The sequence below is a fragment of the Rhipicephalus sanguineus genome, chromosome 4, assembly GCF_013339695.2.
Source record: "Rhipicephalus sanguineus isolate Rsan-2018 chromosome 4, BIME_Rsan_1.4, whole genome shotgun sequence".
Taxonomy (NCBI): domain Eukaryota; kingdom Metazoa; phylum Arthropoda; class Arachnida; order Ixodida; family Ixodidae; genus Rhipicephalus; species Rhipicephalus sanguineus.
Window position 1 is genome coordinate 161,047,292 of NC_051179.1, and position 21,278 is coordinate 161,068,569.

The window sequence follows — 21,278 nt, forward strand, 5'->3', positions numbered from 1 at the left end:
GATTCCTGCGGAGACAGTTAGGATATCGTTTACCGATAATCTGGCATTTTATTGAACAAATCAAAGTGAAACATAAACACAGGACACGTTACAATCACTATATACACAGTTTACAAGTTGTGTAAAAACGACAAGCTGTCCAATTATCCGGGCTTGAGTGACGTGTGCTTCTGCATCACATATCCCGCCGAACTGAAGCTCCGTTCGCTGCTAGTACCGGATACCGGAATTACCAACATCTTTTTCGCAAGCATACCCAGACGGCATTTTTGTCAGCAGGAAATCCATCCGGGATTTCCTGTAGCACGTCGGGACGTCCATCGGGTCATCGTGTATGCGCTATAAAGTACAGAGGACATACAGCGGATGGTCCGCAGCCAGACCCGCGAACGTCGCAGGGCCGATCTGCCGGACATGCAACAAAGGTTAAGCGGACATGTAAAAAACAACATGCCCACAGGACCCTAAACCTTGAATAATGATGGCTGTTGGCGAACAAAAAAAAAGCACGCAACTGTCATTTAAGCAGTCACTCCCCAATTCTGCACATGAAGCACTATAATACGCACCTGAATTCGTCTCATCAGTGCATATATGTCCACTCTTCTACAACTTGCTAGAACTTTAGAGTGATTCAAGCCCATCGGGTTATGTTTGATTATTGCCATGAAGGACTAGAAATTTCCAAAACTCAGAACACAAGCTTGTGGTAGTCGAGCACCGCTAACACGGTCAACACAAGGCTCGCATCCACTGAAGATAGCTAGTAACATGAAAACAGCGGTCGGACAGCAACACAGCTGTGACAAAAATAAAACAAGAAGCTGAATGTTCACTTGAAACTTAATATTACAGAGCTGAGCTAGTTGTTAAGCATTCAGCTAGTGAGCCCGGATAGGATCTGGAGCACCTTTAGTTAGGTATTGTGTGGAGAAGAAACTCAGGCCTGTTTCTTCAGGTATGAAAGGGTATTCCGTAATTATGCCAGACAGCATGCTCTCAGGAAAAGCGTTAGCAGCCACAAAAAAAGAATGTTAGGACGATAAAACTTAAACCAGGGGTAGTTAGGCAGCGTGCTGTTGATATTTTGTCGAGACATAATCTTGAGAGCTATTTACATAGTCTACATAGTCTATCAGTATTACATAATCATATATATCAGTCTACATAATCAGTATTACATAATCTTGAGAGCTACAAGCTATTTACAAAAGTAATTGCTAACAGAATTAATACGACATTAGAGTTCAATCAACCAAGGGACCAGACAGGATTTCGTACAGGATTCTCAACAATAGACCATATTCATACTATCAATCAGGTGATAGAGAAATGCGCGGAATACAGCCAACCCCTATACATAGCCTTCATAGATTACGAGAAGGCATTTGATTCGGTGGAGACATCAGCAGTCATGCAGGCACTGCGGAATGAAGGCATCGACGAAGCCTATATAAAAATGGAAGAAATCTACAGCGGATCCACAGCCACTATAGTCCTCCATAAAGAAAGCGACAGAATCCCAATAAAGAAGGGCGTACGGCAGGGAGACACGATCTCTCCAATGTTATTCACCGCGTGTTTAGAGGAGGTTTTCAGGGCCCTAGATTGGGAAGAGTTAGGGATAAGAGTTAATGGAGAGTATCTCAGTAACTTATGATTCGCTGATGACATTGCATTGATCAGTAACGCGGGAGACGAATTGCAGCTCATGATTACTGAACTGGATACGGAAAGTAGAAGAGTAGGTCTGAAAATTAATATGGATAAAACTAAAGTAATGTGGAACAATCTTGGCAGAGAACAGCGCTTTGCGATATGTGGCGAGACACTGGCAGTTGTAAAGGAGTACGTCTACTTAGGACAGGTAGCAACCGCGGAGCCGAACCATGAGAGTGAAATAACTAGAAGAATAAGGATAGGTTGGGGCTCTTTCGGTAAGCATTATGAAATCATGAATGGTAATCTACCACTATCCCTCAAGAGGAAGGTATATAACAGCTGCATCTTACCGGTACTTACCTACGGAGCAGAAACCTGGAGACTCACAAAGAGGGTTCAACTTAAATTGAGGACGACGCAGCGAGCGATGGAAAGGAAAATGATAGGTGTAACCTTAAGAGACATGAAGAGAGCAGAGTGCGTCAGGGAACAAACGGGGGTTAAGGATATCATAGTTGAAATCAAGAAGAAGAAATGGATATGGGCCGGGCACGTAGCACGTCGGCAGAATGGTAACTGACTGGATTCCATGAGATGGCAAACGCGTGAGGGGGAGACAGAAAATTAGGTGGGTAGATGAGATTAAGAAGTTTGCAGGTATTACGTGGCAGCAGAAAGCACAGGACCGGGTTGATTGGCGGAACATGGGAGAGGTCTTTGCCCTGCAGTGGGCGTAGACAGGCTGATGATGATGATGATGAATCTTGAGAGATTATGGTGCAATGTCGAGAAGGCTAAATCGCTCATTTTAAATTGTTTTTTTTCAGCGAAAACGAATAAGAACGAGATTCCTTTTCGAGCTATTGTTTCTGAAATAGCACCTGGCAAATCCGTGTTTCTAGTTACTTGCAGAACAAACTAACGTTACTGAATTTTTCAGACCCTTTTCGCATGCGTCATTCTCAGGCGCTAGTTCACTTTCTCTCAGAGGAGAACCCTGGTGGTTGTAAAGCTTTTAGCATGGAAATCGAAGACCTTTATTACTCCTTGCCGCACGAAGGGTTAATAAAGTGTGTTAAAGATTGTCTCAATGTACAAGTGCAGGACAAGGTTTTCACCGATAAGTGTAGTGTGTCTACGTAGGCTTTTCTAGAAATCCTTTCCGTGTATTTAAGTCGACGCTGGTAGGTTGATTTATGCGCAGAAATCTTGAATTTGTATTGGTTCTAAAGTTGCTCTAATTTTTAGAGATTTATACCTTAGGAAGATCGACAGACGTTTAGAGGACGCCTTAGGTAATTGAATTAAGGTTTTTGGGTAGGTGGACGATTTCTTGATTTTGTGTAGTGGTGGTGATGACTTTGAATCGGTGGTTCCGTCAATGAGCGAAGAATTCGAATTAAACGAAGGAGGGCTTAACTTCAATAAAGTATTGCCTCAGAATAATGGAATACATTTTTTCGACATTTCCTTAACGTTTCAGGGAAACCACGTCAGCCGGCAATATTCCCCTAGAACTTCTCAGCCGCTGAGAAACTTTTCATCAAAGCATTCTAAGATTGTAAAAAACGGTATAGCCTTGACATGACTTAAGTTTTCTCGCTAAGCCATGTCAGTACGAAATGAGTGTCAGCCTTAACGCACAGGTTACTCGTCTTTTAGGTGTAGGTTATCCTAGCTTGGCAAGGGCCACTGTCGCTGAACGCTTAAAGAAGTCCATTTTGTTAAGTTCGAGCATGGTTGCACAAAGCAATAAGAAAAACCATGTCGTCGGTATTCCTTATATTCATTGCGTATCTCATAGGGTAAAGAAAGTAGGGGGTAGATACAGCGTTAATATTGTTTTTACGGTTGCCGATAAGCTAGGTAAGATATGTGCCGCAGTGCAGAGAAAGAATGAGCAGGTGATAGATAAGAAGCGGACTGATATTTGTTTTGTGAAACATACCAACAAATTTACTGATTGCCGTGCGTCTGTCGCGTACAAGATTCTGTTTAGCTGCGGTAGCTTCTACGTAATACAGACGATCCGCTGCATTAACCAGCGACTAGTGGGACATCTGTGATCAAGTTACGTATTCAGAGTTGCAGCTTGTAAGTGAACGTGTTAGAGACAGGGCGTGACAAACACGGGCACAAGAGAGAAATATAGATACCACCCTTTTATGAAACTTTTCTTGCGAGTTTTGCTTTCAATCAACCTATATTCCAGGCTTCAAATTCATTCGTAGCCCATCCTCATTGGTCATCCCAATAGAAACGTCTCAGTTACAACAGTTTGGATATTTCATCAAATATTTATCGCTAATCGGAGGCTCACCATCTAATCTATCTTTACATTGTGGAGAGTGTAAGTGCACGCCAAAATTCGATGAATGCGCGATTCTGTACAGCGACAGGAGTGAAGAAAGGCGTTTAATGGTTGAGGCCTGGCATATAGGTAACAGTGGTAGAACATTCGTGAGCCAACCATCGATTAACCTTGATAAAGAAGAAATCAAGTGTGTGAATAGTTATCTCTCACGTAGACCACCACGCGTGCCGGATTGATAGGTTCGCCTATTGCTTGGGCATGCGCAGATAAATTTTCGTGGCTTCTTTCTTTTCCGCCATTGTGCGCCTTTTCAATTGTTAATCGGCGTTTGTTGTATCTAGACTTCTCTCTTGTGCCCGTGTTTGCACGCCCTGTCTCTTTAACACGTTCACTTACAAGCTGCAACGCTGAATACGTAACTTGATCACAGATGTCAATTAAGAATGCGCCGCAGAGTACAGATAAATAGCACTTGCAGATCACTCATGACGCGGAACACAGCTAGCAAAAAAAAGCCAGTAATGAGCAAAGAAGCAGATAAATGTAGCAAAAAAAAAAAGACTGATAAGTTGACTGTGACCGATATAAACTCAACTGTCAGGCTGAATGCGCCTATTCGACTGATCTACCCTTTTATGCAACTTCTTGCGAGTTTTGCTTGCAATAAACCTATATTCCAGGCTTTAAATTCATTCCTAGCCCATCCTCACTGGTCATCCCAATAGTTACAACAGTCTCAGTTACAACAGTTTGAATATTTCATCAGTTATTTATGTTGGTCTAATGCCCTGGAAGAGTAGAAACTTGCAAAAACTTAGTACGCAACCTTGCACAAATTGAGCACTGCTTACACTGTCAGCACAAGACTTGCACCTGCTAACCAAAGCAAGTAACATTAAAAGCGTAGTCGGGGAGCAACACATCTGTGACACACACACAAAAACAATAAGATGAAGATTCATTTAAAAGCTGCAACTCCCGATAGTATAACGCAACTACACGTACAATTTTATCACAGTTGTCAACTATGGATACTCTGCATTGCAAATTTGAATGTTACTTGTGGCATTTCAACATACCTTATGACCTGGAATACATTTAACAAAACGAAGGAACGCTGTGTAAAAGCGTTACTGACAGGGTTACAACAGCGGCAGAAAAATGACACAAAAATGGTAGTTGTCACAGAGCAACACAGCTGCGACACAAATGAAATAAGGTGCGGGTGCACTTAAAAGCTAAAACTCTTGGACAACGGTCTAACATGATCACAGCTTCCAAGTGAGAATGGACAGCAGAGTACAGAGAAATTGCACTTACGGTATTTCAACATCCCTTTCAACCCAGAGCACAACCAGTAAAACAAACCCAGTGACTAGCAAACAGTGCACTATGACTGAAAAGCTAAAACTCTTGAGTATGTAACTTGATCACAGCTTTCAAATGAGCATACGCAAGAGTTGATATCAATACCACTTATGGGAACCAAGATCACTTATGATCCGGAATACAATTAGTAAAATACTCAGTGACGAGCAAAACGTCCAGTGAAAGATGTGGCGAAGACAAGAGATTTCACCTTGCATAGGGTAGCACCTTGTGTTTCACCACGACAGAGTCCTAACAAGCATGCTATTATGCCCTGCATTCACACCATTTCACACAACCTGAAGAGGATAGGTTTAAAGCATGGCGTAAACCTCGTCTTCAGGTCACCCTTTAAGCTTTCCCGTATGTGTGCTCCTGCCGGTGAACGAATCAAGGTATCAGTGTGGAAAAATGAGCAGAAGAAGCCATTTGTTTCTTGTGATACGGGAGTGGCATATTAAATCCTACTCAGTTGTGGTAAAGCTTACATCGGCCAAACGGGTCGATGTCCTAATTATAGATTAAGACAGCATGCGACTACGCTGACGGCTCAGAATGACGGGGCGTACCTTCCTTTGCATTGTAGGAAGTGCGGGTGCACGGAACTTTTCGAGGAGCTAGATGTCATGAGTGGAGCCAGCGCCTCCTCTATTTGTCTGTGCCTGGGCGAAGGAGCGGAGAGCAATGGGAAGCGGCCGTCGGTGGCTTTTAGACGCCACGCGCCGCCACCGAAGTAGAGCTGCGGTCGCACCGTCGCTCACGGAAACGTAGGTTCGCAGCTGTTACATTGTTCAGTTTTTGGCTGTATTCGCGCTGTTTGAAGTGTAATCAAAGCGTTTGTAAACAGAAATGGTGAAGCACTTGTCGCTCTCGGCAACAAGAATTTTTTGAAGGCATGTGTCTTTTGCGGCTGTTGCTGATCGAGCCACTCGTGCGTCGTCTGCTGAGCCGACATGAGCGCGGGCAAGTGATGCGCGGAAAATTGTTCTTTCACCATTATGTTCGCTTCTCTGCAAGTCGGTTTTTCATTGTCTGAGCGTCGAGTTTTGAAAGCAGTGTTTGCCAGTAGCTAATACTGAAAGCTTCAGCGCTTCAAGAGCCCCGATGCATGCTAACGTCTACTGGTGTAGCAGACTACACGCAAGCCTTGAGTGCATGCGATAACTAGCACAAAATGTCGCTAGACTGCTTCCAAGGAGGTTCGTGATCTCACGTTCCCTTCGTAAATGTTTGACAAGTACCTTTGTTGCCACTGAAAAGAAGCAACAGCTGGTGCCAAAAAATGAGGAAATATGTCGAGTGATTCCATCATTTCAGATTTTAAAGCAGTTTTATCGTGATAGTATGAAAAACAAACAAAAAGAGGTCCTTGGTCCACGCGCTTCTTGCAACACTGCCCGATGTTTGTGAACAGACGGTGTTCAAGTCTAAAGTAGTGTTGGCTTTTAACTTCAGCTGTGACAATGTACAAAGTAATTGTCCGTTGTTTCACCAGCAGCACTTGTAGTGTCAATTGGCTCCGATTCCTTAGCTTCGGGACCTAATGTCAGCGTTGCACATGGCGGCGGTCGCGAGGCAGCGTTGCTACTGGTGCATGTTGACTGTTCGATCACAGCGCGGTCACGTTTAGTGATACTTGCAATGGTTCGTCCAGTCGTTACCTTGGGCTGCAAATGTGAGGGGTAGTCTGCAAGGACTGATGGTACTGCATCCTTGTTGAGCCGCCGTCTTTTTCCTTCTATGAAGTCATCTGGTCGAAAATGGCGGCTACACACTCTTGTGTAGTTCGAAGTTCTATTAGGCGACCAATTGTCCTGCCTGATCGCTGCAAGCCGCCGCTCCCGTACACCAGCGGCAGTTGGTATTTCATTGAACGAAAGCGCACCAGTGTTTTCTTTCCGCTCGATATGCACAATGGTACGCAACAATACGATATACCGAGGCACGCGGAGCACGTGGTTGCAAAATCCTGAAATATAAAATAAAACACGAATACAATCAAATTCGAATACAATATTCGCACCGGCATCACAGCCACACAGACTGCACGCGGCATACGTACCTGGGAAGGCCTGTCAGAAGTGCGAATTCAATTAAAGTAGAATGTAAACACGCATTCGGAAGCTTCGTAATACACATGGCCGTTCAGCGCCAGCTTCCCGTAGTCTACTTGCCCAGCGCCGCCACGCGGCAGCGGCGAGCGGTGGCGGAGCGCGCGCTCGACGGCCTGAGGAGAGCGTTCGCCCAGGCACTGAAAAATACAGGAGGCGCTGGTAGAGCAAAGAGAAGGCGTTAAAGAGAGGTTCTGGAGGCGGACCAGATTAAGATTGCAGCATACGCGTGCATCAGTGCGTCTTAGGTACATCTGACGATGAAGGAGACAAACTTCCTTCACAGCAGGCAATTGCAGATCATATGCAACCCCCAATAACATATCCTAAATTGTTAGAGCATGTCCCAGCGATTTGGCAATTATTTGTGACAGTGCCTGTTGTGAATGCGCCTAAGATTTCTTGGTGTGCGTTTTTTCGAATAAACGCAGTTGCATGAGAGCGTCTTTTATGTCCTGTGGTCTTTCTTCCGAACAAAATCCGCGCTCCTCTATGCAAGATGTCGAACCAACTAGCTGAACAACTGACCATTATGAAGTATATTTTTCGTTCAACTGGTTCATTTCTGTCTGTTCTTCGGCCCAGGGAACGCGGCGCAGTGTGTTGCAACCTTATTGCCACAACGACGTGCCGAGCAAGGTTCCTAGCCTTTCACCTTCGATCGAAAAGGTTTGTGCCTCCTTAATGTTGCCTTACTTTTGGGGGGCTTCCCTCCTTCTGAAGGCCACTAGAGGAGAATGTGCAAGGCCTTCAAGTCTGAAACTTGTAAACAAGTCTGACTCCTTGGCAACTGGCTTAGAGCCACGTGCATTGAGTACAGAGGTGAAGGCAACGGGACCGCTACGCTATTGCAGAAGCACCGAATCTCTACAGAGGCTGCTACAGAAATTCTGTGGGGCAGGGTTTCGCTGCACCTACTGAAAGGTATCAAGAGGGATTCTGGTGTGGTGCCAGGGGTGGTCAAAGGCGGAGATGTAGCCCCTAGCAGTGTGCAACGTGTACTAGAAAGGGGACCAAAGTTTAGTCTGGTGGCATCACTTTCGGAACAAGTACTGCTGGCGACAGCCCATAAGATAGCAGACATTGGGCTAATTGATCGACGGTAACAATGTCTCTCCCAAGGTGCGTATGTCCTACTACGTGCACCAAGAAGCACCCCACAGGGTCTATCGGACCTACGTAAAACAGCATTTTTCTTCAGAACGTCCGAACTCGCACTGCTTCAGCCATGAACAAAAAAACGATTCAAAATGGACGCTATTCCTGCGAAGGTCAAGGCAAAGGCGACCGTCCTTCTTCAAGGCATGAAGCTGGGGGCACGCTGCAAGGCGGTCAAGACGTGCATGGGCGATGGGCTGAGGGCATTCTTCACCGTGAAAACTCACAAAGCACTCTGCCCTTTTCGGGTCATAGTCAGAGAAACTGAGAGCGCCACGTTAGTGCCTTCCTTCAGCGTCGCCTGAATGTACTACACCGTCGGATACGTTTGTGCTCAGACATTCAGACAATTGTGCAAGCCTTGATAACGGGAGTACCGGGAGCCAACTAGGCGCTGTCGGTGAACATTGAGGACTCCTATTACTCAGTACCACATGGTGAAATCTTTGTCACTCTCCGAGAGGCAAACGAGTCGTATGCTGTGGTGTCCTTTCAGAATAGTTGCCTTGTTACGGCTGACAGTTTTATGGAGCTATTGACATGCCACTTGGCCTCTACCTTTATTAGCTTTGACACCAAGACTTATATACAGAAGAAAGGAATTTGTACTGGCTTGTGTGTGGCACCAGCTCTGCGCAAGATTTTTCTTGCCAATTTTGACCGAGAGCTTCTGCAAGAAGTGGACTGTTCACATGTGTTAAAAGTATGCAGATATACTGAGGATTTTGTTGTTTTGATCTCGGTCCCCATGAACGTTAGCTATGCTGAAGTCGCTGACATCGTCTTGAACTGTTTCAAACGGTGTTCGCCCTCATTATCATTCACGGCAAAACCTCCTGACAGCGACACAATACCAGCTCTTATATTTAGCCCTATTTGTCAATTGTGACAACCACATTTGCTGTGAGTATAAACCGTGGCCATGGAAGCCATCTCATTCTTTGATTCATCTCATACTAAACTTGTGAAAAGGGGGATTGCTTCCTCATGCCTCAACTCGGCTCTGACAAAGCCATGCACTCATAAGGTCAACCATAGCTTCCACCACCAGATTTGATGCCTTTTTGCCTCGTGTTTCCCTCCCACCTTGCTTGTTGCCGTGACATCCTCCATCCTTACGAACGGTGCTTCACATCGTGTTTCACCATGACAGAGTCCTAAGAAGTATATTCTCATGCCCTACATTCACACCGTGTCACACACCCTGAAGAGGATAGGTTTAAAGGACGGCGTAAACCAGGGGCGTAGCCAGAAATTTTTTTTCGGGGGGGGGGGGGTTCAACCATACTTTATGTATGTTCGTGCGTGTGCTTGTATGTGTGCGTGTATGTATACGCAAGCAAAACTGAAAAATTTCGAGGGGGGTTTCAACCCCCCAACCCCCCCCCCCTCTTGGCTACGCCCCTGGCGTAAACCGCGTCTTCACGGCACCTTTTAGGCTATTCCCTTTGTGTGCCCTTGCCGGTGAATAAACAAAGAATTCAGTGTGCGAAAAGAAGCAGAAGACGCCATTTGCTCCCTGTGATAGGGAAGTGGCATATAAAACCTCACTCAGTTGTGCTAAAGCTTACATCGGCCAAACGAACCGATGTCTTAAAGGGACACTAAAGAGAAACAATGAATTACTTTCGATTAATAAAGTGTGCTCGGAGAACTCGTGTGTAGTTTATTTCACCACCATAGGTTTATTATTAGAGGAGAAAACCAAGTTCAAAGTTTCGTTTTAAATTTCGCACCGAACTTTGTAATACGTGACGTAAAATACTTCAAAGAACATTTAACGTATTTTGGCGCCACCGGCTCGAAGAAATTCCCACAAACTCGTTATTCCAAGTCTCTGGCCCCCTCAGAGGACAATGTACTTCGACTTAACCGATTAGGAGCTACGTAGGCCCAAGCAGGCGCCGTAAAAAATATGTGACGTCAGGGCAAATGGTGCGGGAATTCCAAGGTGGTGCCGCCACCTGTATTTATTAAGCATGTTCGCTCAGAAAGCGTGGTGTTTTTGGTATCGTGGAAGAGTACTTTACTAATGCGAGAAAATTCGTTTTGCTATTTAGTGTTCCTTTAATGATAGATTGAGAGAGCCCTCGACTACGCTGACGGCTCAGAATGACAGGGCGCACCTTTCTGCGCATGGCAGGAAATGCGGGTGCACAGCACTTTTCGAGGAGGCAGACGCCCTGAGTAGAGCAAAGGGAGGGCGTGAAAGAGATTCTAGAGGCGGACCAGATTACGACTGCAGCAGGCCCGTGCATGAGTGCGCCTTTGGTGCATTTGACAATATGGAGACAGACTTCCTTCATAGCAGTTGCTCGCTTAAGCCGATCATATTGAACCCCCTTTAAGATATATTAGGATGTTGCCGCGTATCCCAGTGATTCGGCAATTTTTTGTGACAGTGACTGTTGTGAATGCACCTGCGCATTAGCTTTCTTGGTGTGAAGTTTTTGTAATAAACTCAGTTGCAAGTGTGCGTATTTTCTGTCGTGTGGTCTTTCTTCCTAACCAAATCCGGTCTCCCCTATGCAAGATGTCGAACCAACTAGCCCAACAACTGATCATTTTGGCCTTTAACCTTTGATTGTAGCTATCTTTTCGCACATGGAGCACGTTAGATTTAAATACAAGTGCACTGAAGCTATCAACCGCACCGTGGACCCTGACATCAGCTATGAGATTGATACATTGGATACTAAAAGAGACCTGCTCCTACCCATATGTCTTCATGAAACTTGCAACAGGGTGCCCAAAACAGTGCTCCTGCATACCCAGTATGCTGACGACACAACTCTGAGTTTGCACGAATTGACAGCGCCGAATGAAGGCACAAGAAGTTGTAAAATTCAACCCTGAATACTGACTTTAGTATGATATCACTAGCATAAAACACATATAATAAACAACATTATGTAGCTCTCCAGCGTTCAACTTCAGTTACAGGGCTTGTTGACCTGAAGAACCCCTGTGGAATGCGGTATCACAACTCATCGTTAGCCTCTTTCATTTCATTCACCTGTACTCAAGCGGCCCAACAGGGGTCTTAGTGGCCCCGACAGCCAAAGCGACAATGTGTGACCACAGCGAGGAGTAAAATAACGAAATGTGAGTGACGGCCAAGTTCACAAAATGGCTACTCAAGAGAACAGACTTTTGGGCTAATTGGTGTGTTACGTTCGCTGAAGCCATAGCGCTTAAAAAAACAGCGTCCGAGGAAGAGGACAGGACGTGCGCTATTCACAACTGAATCTTTATTTATGAAATGTGTGGTACATACTACAGATCAAGGCAATAAAAATTTGTATCGAAAGTGCAAGCCTGATGCGCGATTTCCTTTGTGCTCAGAATAATCGAGGGGGCTCTGCCACTGTTGGTAGCCTCTTTTGCAATGAAACTGGCCTCGACAATTTCTCGCATATCCTTATCACAGTTCCTATGCAGATACACATTGACTGAACAGAGGTAGACAGCCGCAGACGTTACAATGCACTGAGACATGGCCGTCGCGGTAACAGTTTAACTTCTGCTTGTGCACTCTTAGCCTGTCATTCAGGCATCTGCTTGCCTGCCCTATACGCACCTTACCGCACGAGAATGGGAAGCAATAAACAACTCTGTGTGCACAGCCCACAAAATGGCACTGATGCTTCTACGCGCTTCCTCGGGGTTTGTTGGGAAAAGTGTCCTTACAAAGACATTGATTTCTGTGGAGCGGAAAAAACCACATCCACTTCCACCTTGCTGGCCACTTTCTTTAGGCTGTGGGATAACTCGTACATATATCGCACAGATACTTTCTTTCGCCTGTCTTGATTGTGCCTGCAAGAGCTTGCTGGTTCCTTTAGCTTTCTTACCGTCTTTTCGGCCACTGACAGGAGCACGTAAGCAGCTTTCTTAAATACGGTGGGGGCAGGACTTGCGGACGGCATTCACGCACAGATGATCGCATAGATGACTGTGGCGTCATTGCTTTCCATACGCAGACAAGAATTTCCGCCAGCGGGTTCGCACAACTCCTGGCGTTTTAGCTCAAATCCACATACATGGAATGCGATGGGACCGTCTATCTTCATAAACGTGGGGTCTGTATTGGCTCGTGTCTTGCGCCTGTCTTGAGAAATGATTTTTCGGCCATCCGGACGGACGCATAAAAGAAAAAATTACGGCGATAAAGATTCTACGAATTTCTAGGTATGTTGACAACTACCTCGTGCAGTAAAGGTTCGATTCAAATGACTCTGAATCATAAACTGGTGTGATTTCCATGTTCCACGAATGTCTTGACAAACTAGTTGTTGCGCGTGCAGTTCATCTTGATAATGTCCTCCAGTTTTCAGGCAACAAACTAATTTTTACTGATCACAATTGCTCTTGGTAATGTCACCCTCGTGAGAATAAGAAGCTACTTTCGCATACATCAGCATATTTTAAATTAGTGAAGCGCGCAATTGCTGACCTCTGTTTCATGAATCCATTGCGCAAATCTTGCCCCCACAGGATGCAAGAAAGCTTCGCAAGAAAGTCCTTGCAACGTCAGTTGTGGTTGTAGTGCTGGCTATCTAATTTTATGAGAAAGCAATAATCCCTACATATGCACACCTACGATGCAAACGTTATGTCAGCTTAAAGGGACACTAAAGAGAAACAATGAATTGGTTTAGATTGATAAAGTGTGCTCGGAGAATTCTTGTGTAGTTTATTTCACCACAATAGGTTTATTATCAGAGGGGAAAACCAAGTTCAAAGTTTCATTTTTAAATTTCGCGCCGAACTTTGTAATTCGTGACGTAAAGTATTTTAAAGAGCATTTAACGTATTTTGGCACCACTTGCTCGACGAAATTTCTACAAACTTGTTATGTCAAGTCTCTGGCCCCTTCAGAGGACAATGAGGATTTAACCGATTAGGATCTACGTAGGCCCGAGCAAGCGCCGTCAAAAATATGTGACGTCACGGCAAATGGTGCGGGAATTCCAAGGTGGCGTCGCCACCTGTATTTTCTTTTTGCGCGTTTTCTCGCTTATTAAGCGTCATCTCGCAGCAAGCGTGGTGTTTTTGGTATCGTGCAAGACTACTTTACTAAAGCGAGAAAAATTGTTTTGCTCTTTAGTGCCGTTTAACGTCAGTTTTGGTTCCACTGTTAGCTCCGCTTTTATTGCGATAGCAACTATATAGACAGTCACGACGTATTTTTGCCGTTGCCGTCGCCGTCATGTCCCTCCCGTACGAATTCCAAATTGATAAGGTCCCCCCTCTCATATGTTCTACGGCAGGTAAAAGCGGGCGACGAACGCGGCCGAAGCAGACATCAAACGCGCCGGCCCATTTCCGTCGCTCGGAGGGTGCATGCGATAACGCCACCCCGCTCGGGAGGCCTGCTGTTAGGGCAGACAGGAAAGGAGCGGGGGGAGGGGGGTGTCGCGCAAGCAGCCACTTTAAACTTTTAATCTTGCGGCGCGGTCGCGATCGCAGGCGTGCGCTATCTCGAGAGCCATCACAGGGGGCGGCTCGTATACCCTTCTACGTGCTGCGTTCTCAACGCGAAGTGACTATGCGGAGAGCATCTCTCCATGGAACCGCCGTATGCTCTTACACCAGCGTTTTGTAGTAACGCCAGATCGGATACAAAACATTTAGGTGCCAGCCTCACTTCATATAACACTACAATTTGTTGCTATCGCATTCATTGCTTCACCATTGCGGTGAAACTGTGGATTTATAGTTGTCTAATAAGCATTACATTTGTGTTCCTATGATTCAGCAAGCTATATTCAAGCGTTGCCCAGGCCCCTGAGGCTTACGCTAATGACATCTACATATGATATACACATCATCGCGCCGTAAAGTGCACTTCGTTTCGATAATGCTAACGTTTGTGCTCTAACGTGAATGCTGACGTTACCTCAGACCATAAGCTACCCTTTAAACGCCAGTGTTGTCGAAGTGTCTGTTAAGCCCACAATGTGCACACTACTACTACACTTACCAAAACACGTCGATAAACGTCGTAACGCGAGGCTCAAAGCCAAAAAATGCAGTATAGAACTACTCGCTTTGTGCTTAGCATGGAATCGATTCCCGCATGGCTTGGGATCTGCTGAATTTTTCATGTTATGACTAGCCAGTCATATTCGTCAAATCCTCTACTACTCTCCCATGCCGATTTCGGTCCACTGCAAGTTAAGGTGGTGATTATGAGAGCACCCGACGTGGGCGTATAGATAGATAGATAGATAGATAGATAGATAGATAGATAGATAGATAGATAGATAGATAGATAGATAGATAGATAGATAGATAGATAGATAGATAGATAGATAGATAGATAGATAGATAGATAGATAGATAGATAGATAGATAGATAGAAAATCTCAAAAGGGTTCGCTAGGAAATGCGTCGCATTAAAAAAATCACAGCATATCCACGGAGTGAATGATGATGAGTGGGCGAAGCTGCGGAGGTTCATCGGTAAACCGTGAATCTTCCGTGAATTCTGCCCAGTACATCATCACCGACGTGAGATCGGACGCGTTTATACTAAAGGTTCGATGAGAGTTATGACGACTTGCAGCTCACTTTAATTTTACATTACGCTGTGAATTTTCATTGTTTAGAAAACCATTGCTTAAAAAACCTCTGGCGTCTTTCGTTAAAGGGCCCCTCACCAGGCCACATAGCAAATGTTAGTTAGACGCTGGAAGTTGTTGTGTGCCGAATGAAGAGCGGTATGCCGCAAGAATTTCTCAAATTAGTTAATTACGAGCTGAGAAAAACAATAATTTGTAGCGGCGCGACACCGTGATGCGAGGAGGCGAGTTTCAAACCCTTGCCACTTGGACGCGGTAGAATAAATGAGCATAATGAGTGCTCGAACACGCCAGAACATTACTTTCGTTTCCAGGGCTGTCGTCTGCTCGATGCGCTAACCGCGGCGACACGAACGCATGCGAAAGGGAGGCACGTTAGCCCCGCATCTCACTGCAATTCACGAAAAAAAAAATGAAAAAGACACGCACATTTCCTTTGTGTGTCTCATAATTTATCTCAAGTTTTATTAATCTATTCAAGCAACAAATTACACAAACTACACATGTCGTGTCAAATAATTATCGCCGTGTCACGTGCTACTGTTGGCGACGTCAGAGCACAGTCGTCTACGTAGAGGAGCGACGTCACAGCGCTACCATCTACGTAGGGCCATTTTCTCATGCACGTCATCCCCTCATTCTCTAAAACGCGCGCCCGCGAGAGGAAGGGCAAGCAGCGTTCACCATGAAATTTGACCCATTTCCGCGGCGCGTAGCGTTGCAAATTTTGGCAGACGTGATCGTGAACGCCCAGTGTATGCATTGCGCTCATTAGCTCAAAATTGTCAAACCTGGTGAGGGGCCCTTTAAGCAGCTAGCGTCTTTTCGTTTTGCTTTAGAAACATCTGGAGTTCTTTCGTTTTGCTTTTATAAAACATGTGGCGTCTTTCTTTGGTTTATTTCATCAATCAACGGCGTTTTGAACAAAATTTTTCTTGTTTATTCACCCACAGAAGAAATCTCACCAGGCACTACCTTGGAGGTAAACAATGGCTGCTAATGGGAATGAGAGACAGAAGAAGTCGGCTTTTAGCTAACACTTACACTTCTACTTCTACTAACGTTTCCTACTTAAACATGCCAATGGCTGCTTATGGGGAATGAGAGACAGACGAATTCGGCCTTTAGTTAACGCGCACGCTGCGAATTTTTTATTGTTCAACAACGCACAGGAAACAATCTCCCACCGGCACCACCTTGGAGGTCAAGATCTGGTACTAGCGCTACGACTGGTTACGCACTACTACGAGGGATGAACGGGTGCCGCCTTAAGGAGCTTCGCCCTTAAAAATCGACAGATAAGCGGCCACCACGTGCGAGGGATTTTTTCATATTTGTCCTTTGTCACACTGTTACCCTCGCGCCCTCCACAGTGTTCTTCATTGGTGCGGAAAGAAAAGAAAAATTGCTTACACTACATCGAATGCTGCACACGGTCTCGTGCGTCATTTTCCCGTGGCTGCTACTTTTATTGCGACAGAAATTATATGGACACTCTCGGCTGATTTTTGCCGTCGCCGTCATGCCCCAGATGTGTGTGTATATATATATATATATATATATATATATATTAATGAGAACTAACAGACAATAACGCCAAGGAAAGTACAGGGGGTGTTATCTGTAGTATTTAGAATATAAATGTGAAGAAAGTAAAGTGGACGAAAAGATGACTTGCCGCCGGCAGGGACCGAACCTGCGACCTTCGAATAACGCGTCCGATGCTCTACCACTGAGCTACGGCGGCGGTCATCCTCCCGTCCACTTTCTGGGGTATATATGTTGATTTAAACCTAGGAGTGTTAGTCAGCGCCGATCGCAGCCATGGCGGCGAGTGTGGAACACTCTTTTTTGCCTGTTGGCGTCACGTAGCGCGTGATCTTTATACGAGTGGGTAGCTGACCAATAATCCCTCGCATACTACCTGAAGGCATTAAGTCTGCCAGGACGAGACCCTCGCTATGAATGAAGGAAAGCAGATGATTTTTTCAAGGGCTCGTTTATCTTTGTTAGACACAATATTAATGAGAACTAACAGACAATAACGCCAAGGAAAGTACAGGGGGTGTTATCTGTAGTATTTAGAATATAAATGTGAAGAAAGTAAAGTGGACGAAAAGATGACTTGCCGCCGGCAGGGACCGAACCTGCGACCTTCGAATAACGCGTCCGATGCTCTACCACTGAGCTACGGCGGCGGTCATCCTCCCGTCCACTTTCTGGGGTATATATGTTGATTTAAACCTAGGAGTGTTAGTCAGCGCCAATCGCAGCCATGGCGGCAAGTCATCTTTTCGTCCACTTTACTTTCTTCACATTTATATTCTAAATACTACAGATAACACCCCCTGTACTTTCCTTGGCGTTATTGTCTGTTAGTTCTCATTAATATTGTGTCTAACAAAGATAAACGAGCCCTTGAAAAAATCATCTGCTTTCCTTCATTCATAGCGAGGGTCTCGTCCTGGCAGACTTAATGCCTTCAGGTAGTATGCGAGGGATTATTGGTCAGCTACCCACTCGTATAAAGATCACGCGCTACGTGACGCCAACAGGCAAAAAAGATAATAATAATAATAATAATATCTGGGGTTTAACGTCCCAAAACCACGATATGATTATGAGAGACGCCGTAGTGGAGGGCTCCGGAAATTTCGACCACCTGGGGTTCTTTAACGTGCACCTAAATCTAAGTACACGGGCCTCAAACATTTCCGCCTCCATCGGAAATGCAGCCGCCGCGGCCGGGATTCGATCCCGCGACCTTCGGGTCAGCAGTCGAGCGCCATAACCACTAGACCACCGTGGCGGGGCTACAGGCAAAAAAGAGTGTTCCACACTCGCCGCCATGGCTGCGATCGGCGCTGACTAACACTCCTAGGTTTAAATCAACATATATACCCCAGAAAGTGGACGGGAGGATGACCGCCGCCGTAGCTCAGTGGTAGAGCATCGGACGCGTTATTCGAAGGTCGCAGGTTCGGTCCCTGCCGGCGGCAAGTCATCTTTTCGTCCACTTTACTTTCTTCACATTTATATTCTAAATACTACAGATAACACCCCCTGTACTTTCCTTGGCGTTATTGTCTGTTAGTTCTCATTAATATTGTGTCTAACAAAGATAAACGAGCCCTTGAAAAAATCATCTGCTTTCCTTTATATATATATATATATATATATATATATATATATAGAAGGCACAAAGCGTAATAAAGCGGATGAAAAATATTCTGAAGTACCCGACCGCGGGTTCGAGCCCTCAACCCCTCGCTCCCCAGCGTGCTGAGTTAACCAACTCAACCACACGCCATGTAGGTGCCAGCGAAGTAACGGGGAGCTATTTATATACACCATGTAGCGCGGGTGGTGAGCAAATCTCGCAGGAGCGTGAGCGTGTTTTCTATTACGCAGCGCTAATAATTTTTATTTTCGATTTGAAAACTGCCCTTGAGACACGCACGACGAAGTGGCCCTTTTCTGTACCCACTCGTGATGTGGAAGGGAAAAAAAAATTGGCCGCGTATCTGCGTGTTTCGCTGCAAATGTCGTCTAAAGACGATAGAAGAGGCGCTGCGTGAGATATGGACGCCATCTGGCAATACGTCGGGAAACATGAGTACTGTGTTGCGGGCTGGTAGTCCCGGCGCAGCAGCAGGCGAAGACCGACGGTGACCAACGCGACCGACGGGGACGCCAGCCAGCCCGAACACGCAGTTTGGCGCGAAGCGCCGAAGCAGAAGAAACGTCCGCACTCAACGAGTACTCTCCACACAATCTTTTTATTTAACACGTCGCCTGGGTAAAGGAGGAATGCCAGAGCGGCGCCCCATGGCATTCGTATAGTGCAATACTGAACCGAAGCCGAAACACAACAATGAGCTCGTGCAGAGGACACGGAGGAAGGCAAGTTTCAGCGCAGTCGCATTTTCAGCGCAGCTTAAGAAACTAGGGTCTCTAGAATTACGTATCTATTTATTTTCTATTAAAGGAACACACCACCCGATACTTACCTAGTGATGTTGCGCCTCAGATATGCGTAATGTTTGCTTTTTGATCAACAATGTACACAAGTATGAACCTAGTCAGCCGTTCAAGATGGCTGGCCCTTGGGCAAACTGGTTCAACTTTGGCCGAGTGGCTGAATCGAGTGACGTGCCGACAAACAGAAAGACAGACCAAAATTTCTGCGTTTAAGTTCCCCAAGAAAGACTATCGTCTTTAAAAGAACACCGGGGACACCTTGCATCAGACGCCGCCGCGTGGCTGGAGACGCAAGGCGTCACTCCGCGGGCCACAGTTTAAAAGAAAAAGAAATATTTAAAAGCGCCTGGTTCTCCATTGTCGACACTTGCAGACGCAGTGCTCCTAATGTTCTTTCAATTCGAATACTGCCCTTGAAGCGCACGAAAAAGTGCCCATTTTCTCTACCCACTCGTGATGCGGAAGAAAAAAAAAAAGAACACCGGGCACACCTTGCATCAGACGCCCCCATGTGGCAAGAGACGCAGGGGGTCACTCCACGCGCCGCAGTTTGAAAGATGAAGAAATATCGAAAAGCGTGTGATTCTCCATTGTCGACACTCGCAGCGCGTTGCTCATAGACATAACTGTGATATTTGTTAGTTCACGCTTGCCCTGTGCATGCCTCTGCGTTCTGTTAGGGCGTCCTTCTTTTGTGTTTCAGCGCCGCGCTGCAAGTATGGAGCTTTTTCTGGTTTAAATTAAAATTTCGTGCTATCGCATTCATTGATTCGCCCTTGCGGCGAAACTATGACTTTTTTCGTTAAATATTTTTTTAACACGAAAGTGTTTTATGCCTGGCTCCACCAAGACTTCAGTGACCTATTTCCGTCACGAAAATGATGTAGAAAAAAGTTACAGGATCATATGGCAAAGAAGTACCTGGAACGCGTTACACGTTCGTCCTATTCGGCGCGTTTTGAGTAGAAGTGCAATTATGTGAATGCCTTAACACACCACGAGGTGGCGACCTTAACGCAAGCGTCCTAAAAGCGTCGGCCTCGCTCATAGCATCACGCTAATCAAAACAAAAAATCACAGCATATCCACGGAGTGAATGATGATGAGTGGGCGAAGCTGCGGAGGTTCATCGGTAAACCGTGAATACTGACAAAATGGGAAGTTGACAAAGCAGGGAAGCTGCTGAAGGCGGTAAAGTGCGCGGAGAATGAACACTGCTCCTCACTGCGTAGAGTATATTCAAAATTGATTACAGACCACTCGCCATACGCCACGTTAAGTCAGTTTTACGTACTTCTCGCAAAACCCAAAGAAATGTCTGAAATCATCGCGTAAAAGTAGCTGGCTGGTACGTTTGTGCATATTATATACGAATGCTGAATGATATTATCAGAAAAACACGCAGTAAATGCAAATGTATGCATACGCAAAACATACAATAATACCAAGAGCGCATATCAAGAGCCGGAACGCGGTTTTCTCGAGAGATGCAAATTGTAACGCTTAAGCATCTATGTAATTGGATCAAGAGAGGATACTTGTCTGATACACATGGCGCAACTCATGATTAAGAATATCTGTCAATCACCTGCTCTTCTTAGTTATCGTTTTAGTGGCAGACCGCATTTGAACGACGCGATGCTTGTGGGCGAAGTGTGACGTTATGATGCATGCAACCTCTAAGCCAACTCCAAAGGAAATTGTTTTGTGTTTTTTCTTGCGATTAGGGAAGCGTACATCTCTTGCCACGGACACCGCAACTGTCGTGATCTATGCAGACATGTACCAGAATTATTCCAAAGCTCCAGCGTCTGTATTCAGGACAGGGCAGGCCATATGACACCGCCGTGAAAGTTCTCATTACTCTGTGTACATATTTGTACGCTGCATAATAAAGCCGCAGAAAGAAGTATAAAAGATTAGGCGTGCACAGAAAGAAGCCCTAAAGGAAGATCCACGCTTCTCTTGCTAGACGACACTTGGCTGGGCCGATCATGCGTGTAGCGAGTGGTCCGAAATGTGTCGCAGAAAGAAGATCGAAAGAAAATGAGGCACATACCCTTTGTTAGGCGACATCTGGGTGGGTGGGCCACGGGT

General features: G+C 45.6%; 1 long non-coding RNA gene across 1 annotated transcript in view; it reads right to left on the reverse strand.

Annotated features, from left to right (window-relative positions):
- The window catches only part of LOC125758138 (uncharacterized), a 292,628-nt gene extending 274,611 nt beyond the window's left edge, over positions 1-18,017 (reverse strand). Inside the window, exon 1 of the long non-coding RNA XR_007415894.1 lies at positions 17,863-18,017. This is a non-coding gene — a long non-coding RNA (uncharacterized LOC125758138). The remainder of the gene's footprint in view (positions 1-17,862) is intronic.
- Positions 18,018-21,278: the final 3,261 nt, after the last annotated feature.